This window comes from Orbicella franksi, chromosome 1, assembly GCF_964199315.1.
Source record: "Orbicella franksi chromosome 1, jaOrbFran1.1, whole genome shotgun sequence".
NCBI classification, from domain to species: Eukaryota; Metazoa; Cnidaria; class Anthozoa; order Scleractinia; family Merulinidae; genus Orbicella; species Orbicella franksi.
The window spans coordinates 21,877,328-21,892,578 of NC_138145.1; the positions used below are offsets into that span (position 1 = coordinate 21,877,328).

At 39.1% G+C, this 15,251-nt stretch overlaps 1 pseudogene; it reads right to left on the minus strand.

The window, feature by feature from the left end:
- Window positions 1-11,338: 11,338 nt before the first annotated feature.
- On the minus strand, window positions 11,339-13,033 carry LOC145487474 (uncharacterized; annotated as a pseudogene).
- Between the last annotated feature and the right edge of the window lie 2,218 nt (window positions 13,034-15,251).

The window sequence follows — 15,251 nt, forward strand, 5'->3', positions numbered from 1 at the left end:
AAATTGTCACGCCAACTTTGATTTTTAAATGAAACACGTTTTAACTTGTTTTTTCTTTTCTTTTCTTATTTTTTTAAATTAAGGAACGAGTATCACTATTATATCTATTGAGAATCTAGAGGTTCGTCTCCACTTTCGGCTTCTGTTTAGTAAAAACTGATATAACTTCCCATTAATATGATAGATGAAGATATGGACTGAGAGTAATTATCTTGATTTAACCCATAAAATATCACGTGTAAGAGATCAAAAAGGACCACGAGGAACGCGCGAGTCGCACGGATTGTGCGTGGGGAGTTGTGAAACTCTATAAAGAAGCTACTGATAAACGAATATATACTGAAGCAGGGACCGATGCAACGCGAGTTGACTTTAAAACTGTGTGTACTATATTTCGCCTGGCGAAACCAGATTTTAATTCTTCAGGCACAATGAAAATTTAAACTGGAAGGGGTATATTAATTACGGTATTGTGTAATACCGCAAAAACGTATCGCTGTCGCACACTGAGAACTCAGAAACACGATTTCTCGATCACGAACACAAAACGAGTAAAATCCGTACAAAACTGATAACATTAAGCCACAAAAAGAAAATTCCGATTCGAAATAAAACTAATCAAATCTCGTAATTTAAACGATTTAAGAAGTTGCCATCGCAAAATTGAGATCTGCTGCTACGTACTTTGGATACTTAGGGGTGGCTAATTGTCCTTCAACTGAACATGGCTCTCGAAAAATTCTCGTCGAATTTCACGGGGTTCCCACTCACGTTTTCTAGCGGTTATGTGCGTCTCTCAAAAATCCTCGCATTTACCACTCACCACCCCTGATACTTGTTTACAAAGGGGATAGCAATTTTCACCGTTAAAAACGTTTCTCCAACACTCGGACACATGTTCGATTCTCTTGAAAAGTATCTGTTTCTTTGCATACTCCGATTCGCCTTCGCCTACAGGATTCAGAATTCCTTACTTCGCAAACTTCTTGTCGGCCGCATCGACGGGCATATAACAAGACTTCATTTCGCTGTTCTGCTGGCCGGCGTGATTGGCGAGAACGGTCTGCCGTGTTTCTGATTCGCTGTTGTATTGGTGGAAGGGTTGTTACAGCTCTGTTACTGGCTACGTTTCTTCTTTCTGGTGAGCTCGTTTCTTCTCGTTGCATCCGCTTCTGCAGGCATACGGACGAACGGATGGTTTGATGACTGGTCTGTTTTCCCTTCTTGTCTTGAACTTGGTGGAGTGAGTGGAAGTCTCGAGTGTTTGTGATAGGTGAAGAATTTGCTCGGTGGTGTAAAACTCGTCGACAGTTTGATCGGTTAGTTGAATGATAGCTTGATTGGTATCGCTGGCTGCCTCGAAGTTTAACTTGGTTGGGCAAATAGACTTGATAGTGCGGTGAAAATCCTGGAGGGTTTGCGTGGTTGGCTAAACAGCTTGCTTGATGTAGAGAATTCGTATAACCTGGAGAGATTTCGGTCTCTGTGGCATCTCTTCTCGGTGCATTGGGTCCTTGTGTTGGGCTCATTTCAGCGCAGCATGCCGCTCTGTACAGTTTGGCATTTCTTGTTTTCATTCGGTGGACTTGTTGTTTTTGGAATGGGTCGGGTTGAACGTTGCCGTCATCAAAAGCATGAAATTCTTCGTCCGAAGAACTCAAGACAGCATCGCTTTCGTAAAACTCCGCTGGTGGAGAAAACCGTGGATGATTTCTCGACATCTCAGGATAAAGAAAGTTCTCTTCCATCTCCGTGAAAGAATGAGAAATACCTGATTCGTGTGCCGTAGGACGCTGCGTGTCATTTGCAAAGCGCATTGGCCGATTCCTCCTAGTTTCATCAGTTTCCCAGCTGTATTCCCATTCTCTGGCTGCTGTTGGTGCTGTAAACGGGTCGCTTGAGTCATGCTGAGTTGCTTCGAATTCTGAACCCGGCTGGTTTGATTTCAACATGAACTCGTTCCTCTTTCTGAAGATATTACATAAATCCATCATGGATGGAGGTTGCCGTCGTGCTCGCATCTTTGCTGGTGTTATATGAACGGGACTCAGGCAGCTAAGGGAGACTCACGTTTAACGCTGCTTGTAATCAACGAAATTGGGAGTTGCCATAGGTAGACGACCAAGGTGACGTCTTAATTAGCATTGCTCAGGATCGTGATATCGCTCGTTTTGTGTCAGTAGATTGTGTCGGCAAATTAAGAATTACGAAGGTGAAAATTAATCGAACGGAGGAACAAACGCTTCATGTGAGTGGAATTACTCCAAATAAACAAAACCCAGATATTTATTTACATATTGTCAGGAAATCCTTTTACTCTTTATTTATTTTAATTTACGAACAGTTTCCAAGCAACTAACACACTCTTTATCATTATAAGACCAAATAAGGAAACGGATGTCTTTATTCGGGCGGCACGGGCGCCTTTGTGGCGGGAATAACACACAGGAGAGAACGTATGTCAGAGAAGAAGCTGATACGGTATAGAATACTTTCATTAACCAATCAAAAACCAAGGGCGGTTATTTGGTGCTCTTAACTGCAAAAAAGATGATGAAATAGTAGTGTGGAACAAAAAAGCCAGCAAAATGACCTTGACCAACAAACACAATGGGAACGTCAATTAAAAAGAATACTTCAAACAACCGCTCTTAATTACCCACAAATTATCCAATAAACCAGTAATCACTCTCAGTATTGATACCTGGCAAAACAACTAATGAAACTAGCTTCTGATCTGATTAGTTAACTTGCAAAAGTAATTATATCTAAATTACCCTAACATCAATTTTCTCTTGCAAATAATTGTCAAGCAACCTCGAGAGACTAAACTGAAGAAACTGGCCAAGTAAGGGATGTTACCTTGATGTACCGCCATTTTCTCACAACTAATCTCCGAAAAAATCCACGACAGTTAGCAGGATAAATTTATCTTTCGGAGAGGGCCAGTACACTCCTGACTTAACGAGAATGAGGGGTAACTACTAAACTTTTCTTTTAATCTCGTACATAGAGAATACGTTCCTCTTTACCAGCGGTCAATTTTGTCGAGAGAATGCGCAGTAAAGAGCCAAGAAAGTGTTAAGAAAGACGAGGCTCACACGCGAGTCGCAAGGATGCGCGCGAGGAAATTATGTAATGCTCTCTCGTACGCGCGATATAGAAACCCCTGATTTCTCCAGCAAGATCATAAAACAAGTAAAATCTGTTTGAAAAAGATTACGTGTAACCACAGAAAGAAAATCCGATTGAAACAAAAAACTAATCAAATCTTCATAATTGATTGACCCAACAAGTTGGAAAACTTTGGTTCAGCGGTAACATACAACTTGTAATGTCGATTTTCACCTTCAAAAACGTTTTCCCAACACTCGCACAAATGTTCGTTGTTCCTGAGTACTATCCGTTTCTTTACACACGCCTTGTCGTCTGCTCATGCGGTTCTCAGCATTTCCTCCTTCGCATACTTCTTGTCGGCCATATCGACGGACACGTGACAAGACGTCGCTGTGTTGTTCCGCAGGTACTCGTGACTGGCGTAAACGATCTGGCGTGTTTCTGGTACGCTGCTGCATTGGTGGTAGCGTTGTTACAGCTGTGTCAATGCAAGCATTTCGTCTTCTTAGCGGTCCTGCTTCTTCTCGTTGTGTGTTCTTCTGCAGGTTTAGGGACGAACTGATGGTTTGACTGCTGGGGCACGTTTCATTACTGCCTTGAACTTGGTGGAGTAAATTGGCGCGTTGTATGTTGGTACTGGGTGAATAGCTACAAGATTGTTTGGGTGAATAGTTTGATTGGTACTGTAAAAGGTTTCGAAGGTTTGCTTGGTTGAGTTGATAGCTTGATTGATTTGAACGGCCGCGAGCGTTTTTTCTTTTTTGATCAATTTCTTCGCCACACATGGTTTTCTCGTCTCTTGGTTGTGGGCGCATTGTATCGGATGCTGCTGGGTATGGTTCAGCATCTTGTGCCTTCATTCTGTAGATCTGTCGTTTCTGGAACGAGCCGGGTTGAGTACTGTCATCATCAAAAGAGTAGAACTCTCTGTCTGAAGAACTCTCGACGGCATCACTTTTGCAGGACTCTGTTGGAGTTTCAACAGGAGAAAAGCACTGATCATCTGTCTTCTTAGGATAGCGAAGGATTGATTTCTTTTCGGCGGGCGAAAAAGAAATACGCGATTCCTTGGCTGTAACAGAAGGCCGTACTGGTGTCAAACGCAATGGCCGGCTACTCCGAGCGTCTGGAGTTTCCGCAGTGTTTTCTCGTCCACTGTCTGCTGTTGGGGCTGTAAACGGGTCACTAGAGGTATCTTCGAGTTCTGAACCAGGCTGGTTTGATTTCCACATGAGCTCTTTTCTCTTTCTGTAAATATTGCATAATTCTATCATGGATGGAGGCTGCTGTCGTGCTCGCATCGTTGCTGGTAATCAAGGAATGACTTCATCGATGGGAAGTTACGTTAAGTTATATGCACTGGACGAAACTGCGAGTTCTTGGGTACATTTTATCATAATTTGGATAAGAACATCGTCTTTCTGTCGAAAGAATGCGCAAAAGTAATAATTAGGACGGCGAAAACCAATGGAAGAGAGAGAAATTAAAAAAATCAATGTCCGTGGAATTCTAGAAAAACAAAAACACAAAAAAGAAACCAATTTTATTATTTTATTTTTTTGCCGCACGAGAAAGGAAAAAATGTATCATTTACACCATACAAACGTACAGAGACGTTTACTTGAAGACTAAACTGCTGGCAGAAAAGAGCAACATGAATTTGTTATGTAACAATACAGATGACGAACCAGGGGAAACTTGGAAAACACATTTATTAATTAATCAAACACCAACGGCATTGTTGTTCTTTGAATTCAATTAGCAAGCAACCGCCATGGAGTTCAGCTTGCGAAGCTTGCCACTGAAGTAGACAATGAAATGGCAGTTTAGCGCTGAAGCGATGGTGAAATCATTTTAAATTGCTTAGAAAATAAAATAAAATAACGAATTTATTAAGCAGCGAACTAAACAGTGATTTGAACAGAAAACATACAGTGGTTACGGTTAATTAGAAAGAATACCACGTTAAATCACATTCGACAACTCCAAACATTATTCAAATTATCCAATTATCCAAAAATTGCTCAAAAGTAAGCAGTTTAATTATTGGTAATTACACCTAAACAAACAATAAATTACGCTAATTATTAGCTACTGCCTTAGTTAATTAACTTAGAAGATTGACCAATGACAAAAGTTTTCAAGCTAACATCAATACATTACCAAGCAATTTGGTGTTAAAAAAAAAAACAGAAAACCATCAACTTGGGGATGTTTCCTTGATGTACTGCCATTCTCTCTCAACTAAACTCAAAATAATCGTATGCCTTTTAGTAGGGAGAATTATATTTTGAAGTGAGTAACTACATTTCTTGTACCCAGAGAATGCGTTCTGTTTGACCAGCGGACGATTATTTAGAGAGATCTGGGCATAAAGGAACCAAGAATTCCATCCTTAAACGGAAGGACTAGATAATTTACAGATTGTGGCTTAAATTTGGCATAATTGAAAGCCATGGCTACTGATAAAATAGATTGATGCCAACTTTCGTTTGAGGAGTAGGGTTTACGGAAGAGCATAAGACACAAAACACGCAGAAGGGATCAGAGGGAGTTCTTCCTTCTCTCCCACCACGCACTGCTCTCGTTCCTCTTTTATTCCACAAACTAATCTGCTACAGATGAAAACAGGCTTGTTTTGTCGTTCCAGAAAAAAATATACATATAACCTTTTTTACCCTCGGTAGTGAATCAGAGAACTTTCTCTGATTCCTTCTGCGTGTTTTGTGTTTTGTGTTCTTTACCCTCGGCACTGAGGAGCAGATGTTCCTCAGAGCCAAATGAGTCCTAGGGCTCTTTCCACTCGACCCAAAATTCCGGTGTGAATTTCAGAAATTTTCTGGGGCGAATGGAACAGAATTTTCCGGTGGACTAAACCAGAGTGCAAAGCGATAACTCACACTTTGTTCGTTTAGAATCTTTCAATGACGTCAAGGGTTGAATCGCTAATATAGAAGCATATAGAGCACTGATACGTCGACACGATGACGTTTTATAGCCCATGACGGCAGGGATCTTATACCCCGGGGTGGGTGGGGGGTACTCACTTATACAAACCACAACGGCAGCGAAAACGTCGCAAAACAAAGGGTTTAATGAGTCAGAGATACAATGGCTCTGCGCGCGTTATAAGTGTTTGGACATTTCTTAGCCAACCTATGCAAAACAAACAAGTACACCACGGTCCCTTTATTTTTATTGGAATTAAACGCTTTCTTGACGAAATTCAGCCAGTATTTATCGATAGGAAAGTGGCAAGTAAAATATAAATCCATTTTCGAATACACGTCGCCGCCATCTTTTCTGGGATGATCGTGGTGATCGCGGCCAAAAGAACTATCGCTGAATAGAAAATTGCGAATTTACATAATTTCCTAAAAAGAGGACAACCTTTCGAGGTATACCCAAATTTTCGAAAAAAATTTTCGGGAAATTTCTGTTCCATTTGATTTTCATTCTGGAATTTCCGGAAGTTCGCTTTTCGGGAATTAAATAATTTCCGGATTTTCTGGAACCTTTCCCAGGAAATTTCCGTACCATTTGTCCCCTTTTCGAAAATTTCGGAATTTTTGGTTGAATGGAAAGCGCCGTATTTTAAATTTTTCACATGCATGTAGGTTTGGTGTTAATAATTGGATCATCTTCTTCGCAAGGTGTGCCCTCGGCAATCACAATCAGCCAATACCTGGTGTATTACTTATCAAATATTAATAGGAGGAACAATTGTAATTGAGCAAATGATGCTCCTATAAAACAAGTGAAAGAGATTGAAATTTTCGTATTTGCCAAGACTAAACACCTACTTTGTGGGTTCGAAATGGTTGTAGATTTAAGGAACAAGAAGGCTGTGCCTGTATGTACGTTTCTCGCTCGTATTGGCGTTTTTTTAAGCACCCTTCACATCGGTCAGAGTCTCGAGGTACAAGAGAACAGAAACAATCAATCTATGGAGTTTACTTGGAGATTTGGTGACTTTAACGCAGAGCAAGGTAAATACTCATGGACCTTAGGATTGTTCTTGTAAAATGATTTCAAATAGATTGAAAACATTCTAAGACTGTTGAAGACCAAGGATGGTTTCATTTTGGGGAACAATTCTTCCCCAGAATACAGGAAACCTATAATATGAAGAGAGGTTAACTAGGTAACTATGTAAAGGATCGAAATTAAATTTCAAAACGGACAAACAAGTAAACGAAAGCGTCTCGTCTTCACGTTTGCAACGGATTCCTCTGGAAGCTGACAAAAATGTTTTTGTAGCAGCGAGATTTCTTTGCAAAAAGCCTTCTCTATCGACTAGTCGGAGCTCATTTGAAAGTTCAAAAAGTTTAATTTTATAGATGGCCTGGGATTTAAGTTGTTACGTTCAGTATAAGTACAATCATTTCTTACAGATTTAGCAAATAATCAATGTGGATCAGAGATAAGAAGCTAGGACGAAACCGAGACTACAATTAATGACGCTGTTTTGAAACTTTTAGTGAATGTTCTGGATAGAGAACTAACGACATGCAAGGTACTAGATCTCAAAGTCTTTTTTTGTTGAAAGTCAGTTTGACTTTTTGCAACAAAACCAAGACCTTAAAGTATTTACATACGAAACTGCATGTACATAGACGATAAAATTGCTTTTTATGTTGTAAGAGGGAATAACTAATGATACACCATTGTCAAGGTAACTAATCAAAACGATGTTACTGAAAGGTCGAATTTTATCATTAGCTTTTTCCAAACCTTAATTGATAGGAGGGAAAAAGATATTAATTAAGCTTAATAAAGCTACACACATCGAGAATGCTTTATTAAAGAAATATCAGGGTGTTATGAGAAGATGGCAAATACCCTCTAGATAAGTCTTGCACTCGTCCAGTTAAAACATTTCGAAGTTAAAAAATTAGCTACGTGGAAGACAAAACGAAGTGTTCATTATAGAACAATTAACATTATAAATAAATATAAAGCTATACATGCATGCTGAATGTATAGGAATTTTTTTAAAACCTTTTACTGCTCCTTAGTAAAGAAACTAAACTCTTACAAGAAAAGTTTCAAACAACTTTTTTATCCTGGAATCAGGAATCTGTTTCACAGGGTACTAAATATTATAAAAGGACCATAAGAAATGAATCAATTCTGGAGTACTTAATCAATAATTTAAAGTGGGTTTGTCGGAGTTAATGGCTCCAACATACAAAGATTAATGAAACACCACTTGTTAATTCTTTACGCTATTTACGATGTCCAAAATTAAAAGTCAAAATTAATGGAAGTTATGTCGGGGAACAGGTATTCCAGGCAATAATGGCGAGCGCTCTTGTAAATTAATTGGTAATGCTTCTATTGTAAAACAAAGCAAAGACGAGGATAAAGGAAAACATCTGGCAAAGAACGAGAATAAGTGTATAAGTCATAATGTTCATTAAGTGATATTGAGTTTGCCCAAATTAAGGAAAATTAATGTTGATTAAAAACAAAAGTACTTGTCGATGCCCATTAAAAATGAGAAGTGAGAAAGTTCAACGGAAACAATCAAAGTTTAACCTGTTAAGAAAATCAAGATGTTGGATAAAGTAATAACAGAAGAAAATACAGCGGTTAAAAAGGGTTACCAACGCTACAATGTGTCCACTATTTGAAACATTGTGTGCAACGATGCGCGTAAATAACACAACGTAGTTGCATTTTGTTTTCAGAATTAATTTGTGAGAAGTTTAATTGACGGAGTGTCTTCAATTCTCCGCTAGAAGACGATTGCTCGAATTGAGCGAAGTTGATGGCAGAAATGTCTTGGGCGATGAAAATCAAAGAAATGTGCAGGATAGATTATGGATTTCTCGTGCGAGAAATTAAAGCTTTTTTGTAACGTTTAACAGAAATGCGAAAAGTTGTTCTATTTTGGCAGCACTTTTCCAGCTAACCGTAAACATTTGTTGGTAGGGGTGTTGTATGTAAGAGTGTGCAGATTTTTTAATTAACACATATTTCAAGGCGGGATTAGGGCAAAATCACTTCAAAATACGTTTAGGGGAGTTAGAGAAAAGTTTCAGAAAAACAGAGGAATTATTGTTACTGAAAAGTCGAAATTTTTTTTTTTAGCATAAGACCACCATAACACCCTTTGTGAAAGTGCAATGCATTTCTTTCGCCATTGTGAGAGAAGTTGTACAGAACAAAGATTTTATTTCCTGAGAAACATCTCGCTGAATTCGCTAAACTGTTTGCAGGATACGAACTGAACGGTAACATCCTAAGGATTATAACAGTATTTTTTTCTGACCTTAATACCCTTTGTGCAGGTGCAATGCATTGGTTTTCGCGGTTGTAAGCGAAGTTGTATAGAACTTTATTTTCTGAGATACATCTCGCTGAGTTCACTAAACGTCTGTTTGCAGGATACGAGCTGACCGATAACATCCTAAGGACTATGACAGTGTGGGATCATTTTGATTGTATGACGGCTTGTTTAGCAGAACAGCGTTGCTGCTCAGTGAACTACAAACCTGACGACATCCCAAACTGCGACCTCAATAAACGATGTCGACGAAAACCAGTGGAAGATGGATGTATGAAATCGAGAATCAACCACGTTGTTTACTACGAACTATCGGACACCAAAGAACAAGGTTTGGTAAGTGAAGGGAGTTTAGTTGTTCTAAGCTCCTTTTATCGATATTAGAGTTCTTGCTGAGCCGAGTTCTAATTTTGGCCAATTTGGAGACGTTTTTTAGATGTTCTAAATTCCGTGCATGGTAAAACCATAGTGTCAATAGGTATGAGTCATACATTCATTGAATTTCCATGTATTTTGGAATACGTACAGTAGCAAGTATCAGGTTAAAGATGTAATAGGACATACATTGTTATCAACTAATTCTCAGCCTTAGTATGTTTGGTCAATCTCAGCTTTCACATTCTATTCTATAAAAATAAAGAGTGCATAGGGTCGAACGCTTTCAAGAGTAATCAGCTGCATCTAATTTTACAGTAATAGCACTTTCCTTTTGTGGGCTTTTTCTGAGCAATGTACCTTAGCCAATCTAAATGTCGAGCGAATGTTGGTTTCGCATCCCACCCTTGACACCAGCTATAGTTTTTCTTGTTGAGGTACTCTGCTGTTTGGCTCACTAATCACCTGGTTTGTTGTTTGAGTGACACGATCATGATGTTTCCCTTAGATTCAGTTTCAAGTTAAATTGAAAAATTAAAAAAACGATCTTGAAAAGAAAAAAAAGAATCTTGACTGTGCTTTGTTAATTGGGATAGGGGATGCTACATCGTGCAAACCTTATTCAGACAACTGCAAAATGGAAAAGTCCTCGTCGATCATTACACAAATAAATGATGGATTTGCCAAAAAAGGATCTTTCCCGTCGTTGTTAAATTCAAATGGTATCCTTATCAGTAAAGCCATTAAAATGAGTTGTTACGTTAAGAATAGCTTTAAATCAATTTTGGTTATTTATCTGTCACTTGCTGTTTTGTTTCTGATAGCTGGAGGATCCGTGCCGTATTTCACCTTGTCTAAACGGAGGGACATGTAGCTTGACGGAACGTTGCAATGACTACAATTGCACGTGCCATCCACTCAACATTGGGGAACATTGCGAAAGCTGGAAAGGTGGGTCAAGTCCTTACAACATTTCTCGCCTATTAAACCTGGCGAGTAGTTCTTAAAGGATAATACTTTTGTCATTAAAGATGAAATCTGGATTATAATAGAAGTCTTTCCTTATGTCTTTTGGAAGTTAATAATATACGTGGTACTAATTTGACGAGCCTGTTTATAAAACTAATACATGGCACTTGAATCAATAGACCTTCTATTCACGATAACCGCCATGATTGTTTTTTCACTATGATGGAAACAAGGCTCTTGTTTCCAAGGGGAAATGATAAATACTCGGCAAATTTTAACTGATTTCTATTGTTTCTGTTACCTTTGACGTCACCATGATATGTTTTTAGAAATGTAGCACAACATATTCTTTTTTTAAGGGTTTTAAATTTCATATAAGTAGTTTATTTGAAAAACATTTCAGAATAGAAACTAGCGGTAAAAAACGACGTTTCGATCTCTCTGAGATCATTTTCAAGTTGAACAAAAAAGGAATGCAATATACATATATAAGTACAAATTAGGACGTGAGAATGTCAAACGATAAATTATGTAAATACAAGCGCTAAAATGTAAGTGTTAAAACAATAAAATACCATAAAAAAACTATATAAATAACTTTGCACGGATTGAATCTGACTGTTTGTTCAAGGTTGGCTTAAGCTCCTTTATAAAGAGCATTTCGTAGATCAGGCAGTCGAATTTACTTTGGCACTTTCTCAAGATCTTAAAATCACGATATATGTCACTTGGGACTGTTCCATGCTGCTCTTTGGTGTGATTCCCGATTGAAGACGATCCTTTGTGTTCCTCAACGCGTTGATAGAGGTGTCGGTACGTGTACCCGACATAGTTTGCATCACACAAACCACATTTGTAATACTAAACAACGCGTTGCTGGTTAATGATAGGCGGCTTCTTTTCTTTTGATTTGACCTCGTGTCCGATCTTGCGGCTTGTATACACGGGACGAATATCAATTCCAATTTTTCGGCCTAGTTTCCCAAGTTGCCTTCGCGCGGAATTGACCGATCTCTGATCCTTGAAAGGTAGCACTATTCTGACAGGCGCTTCATTCACGTTACGTGCTCGAGTAGAAATTGGATCGCCAGAAACTTTCTTGGTGACAAAATTACTGATGGTCGATTGTATCAATTGCGCTGGGTACTGAAGTCGGGAGAACGTCTGTTTGAGACGATCACATTCCAGGTGGAACAGTTGCCAGGTAGATGATAGTTTAAAGGCACGATCCAGCATTGTTTTTAGCAATGACTTCTTGCATCTAACGTCGACGTGGCTCTTGTAATATAGTAATAATCCGGTGTCAGTTGTCAGTAAATTCGACTGCCTGATCTACGAAATGCTCTTTATAAAGGAGCTTAAGCCAACCTTGAACAAACAGTCAGATTCAATCCGTGCAAAGTTATTTATATAGGTTTTTTTTATGGTATTTTATTATTTTAACTTACATTTTAGCGCTTGTATTTGCATAATTTATCGTTTGACATTCTCACGTCCTAATTTGTACTTATGTATGTATATTGCATTCCTTTTTTCTTCAACTTGAAAATGATCTCAGAGAGATCGAAACGTCGTTTTTTACCGCTCGTTTTTATTCTAAATTTCAGGTAGTGTAAATGTATTTCAATCAATCAATCAATCAATCAACCAATCAATCAATCAATCAATCAATCAATCAATCAATCAATCAATCAATCGATCGATCGATCGCACGATCAGTCAGTCAGTCAGTCAGTCAGTCAGGCAACCAGTCAGTCAGTCAGTTAGTCAGTCAGTCACTCAGTCAGTAAATCAATCAATCAATAAAATTTCAGTAGAACAAGAATAATAATTCGTATAATCTTCCGCCGTGTATTTTTTTCAAAATGTGGTTTTACAGATGACGCATCGGATTTCGACCTACAACTTTCCAATGATGCAATAACGCAGAGCTACGCAGCTTTAAATTTCGCAGAAACTGAGTACGCATCTGCAGAACCATGGCAAGGTTTTACCGTGTGCTTTTGGGTCAAGTTGGAGGTCTGGTCTGAGATTACTCTCCTTACTTACTACGCAGCCAGTGAAAACGTTGTCTTCAGGGTTTCATACACAGAAAGCAAAGATAAAATGTGGCTCCACGGATATGATAACACCAGGTGAGCAGTGTAGTCACGACAATGAATTTTCTACCGCTTCAGCTAAACCCCTCCAAATTTTGAAAGGACGTACCTCCAAACAAACTGGAAGAGAGCACAAGGAAAATAGAAGGTTTAGATTGTCCAATTCTGAAAGAATCAACATAGCATTCCAAACCAAACTAAGCATTTATTTACAGGCAGAGCTTTTGTAAAACGATTACTCCTTTCCAGGCTCATCTCGATCAAGGCTCCAGAGCTGAAAGACAAATCGTGGCACCATTTATGCGCAATGGGGGATAACACTGCTGATGCGACAAGTTTGTTTGTCGATGGCGGGATAAGGGTTCGCGCTCAAGGGAAGTGCATCCCATCGTCTATCTCATGGGATGGTGCTCTGCAACTCGGCGATGACAGAGACGTCGCTTCGTTGTCCAGTTGCACTCTAACATGCGTAAGGCTGTGGAAAGGGGCGATAACAGAGGACGAGGCAAAGTTGGAGTATGAAAAAAAGAAGTGCGACAACCACGAACAAGTTTCCATGACCTGGCCTCTGTTTAAAAGAGGAAATCTGACAGGCAATGCTGCATGGACAAATTCCTCATCCTTGTTGCAAGAGGATTTAAGTATGAACCAAGTTTAATTTTACTCGCCAAGTTATTTTATTACTGGAAAACAAAATGGTTTTACTGTGCACTGATAAGGTAGCAAGGATTGTCCAGGTTGAGTGTATTTCTCGTTCCATGAGATTATTATACTGTTATATAGGAATGAACCTGTAATTTTTAAGCTTCGCCTTTCAGTTCTGTTGGAAAGCGGGTCAAGTGGGATCTCAACCATGAGAACACGCTAAATGTTTGGGTGACAGAACAACATTAATTACCTCAATTACGTAGTGGAGTGCGGTGCGGTGCAGTGTGTAGTATAGACATCCGGGACTCCCTTAGCGCTTGAAACAGTAGTCACATAACCAAGCGTGTGCGTGACTGTGTGTTGCTCGATTTCCTGGCCTTAGTGGTCTTAAGAAGTAGTACAAGTGTCTTGTGTGTGCTACTCTTTTCTAATAGTTCGGGAAAATTGAGCATTAACGTACAAAGTTTCAAAAGGACGGTCAGTATCCACACGGTATGATATCTAGATATCAGACTAGTAACTTGATATCGTACCCTACCGTTTGACATTGCGAATACCGTACCATTTGATAAAGTTAATGATTGCTTGATTAGGTAGTGATGTTTGTAACGACTAGCTTTACAGGTTTAAGACTCCTTACTCCAGGAACACTTTTACAAACTTGAAGTTGCGTAAAACACTTTCATATCCTTTTTGCAGATTTTGAACTGTCTTTTCCTCAAGTCAATTCGACAGATTATATTACTATGGATTCGTTCTCATTTCCTTCACTGTCAAATTTGACCGTTTGTTTGTGGGAGCGCTCCCCTACAAAGCAACCATTAAAGATGAGAGTCGTCAGTTACTCCACAGCAACAGAGTACGATGCGTTTGCCATGGACATGGAGGAGGCGTCCGGACGACTGGGTTTGACTGCGAAGATCGACGGAGTCGAGTATGTAAAAATGAGTCGTGTTGTTCACAGCCGCTTACTTTTAGAGCCCATCATTCCCTTTGTGCTGCGAAGAAGACTAGTATAAAAGCTTTACTTCACTTTAATTTAAGCTCTCACTTTAATTTCTAGAAAAAACGTCAACTATTCAACTTGTAAATATTTTCAGTCCCATTTGCATGCGAAACAAAAATTTTATTCGATGGCTATAACAAAATGAAAATTTGGTGCACGAAAGATTTGCTGTGATTTTTGGTAGAGCCGAACACATTTTGTCGGCCTAGTAAAGTCGGACCCATACAGTCCATTTTGCTACAGTAAACTTGCAAATTATCTGATATACAAGTAAACCTTGATAGGACAGAGGTCTGTTTTCGAGAATTGACGGGTTTAATAGATAACAACGGGCGACGCTACATATTGCATTTATGTCATATCCTCAATGCGGTACGCTGATTGGGTAAAGTTCGGCAGCAGTCTCCCTGCTTTCTGATTGGACATAAAGAGAAAAGAGATCTTTTTGGAAAGGTTTACGACAATTTGCAAAGGGGCTCGTGTTCCCTAAGTTACAAAGGGAATCGAATGAAGGGAGCGGAAAGTTTGTGCTTTTCGTAACAGTTCTGCGACGAAATGATCGTTAATCGTGAGTTTCCGACCTTCTAGCAATTGCTTAACTGAGTTGCTCACATACTGCTAAAATCAATCCATTCAAATCGCCAGATTTTTCTTTTCACCGAGTTACGAGTGATTCCCATTGAAAATCCTTCGATTAAAGAGGTTTTAACCTCTAACTTTTAAAAAATAAGTTAGACGGCTGTTT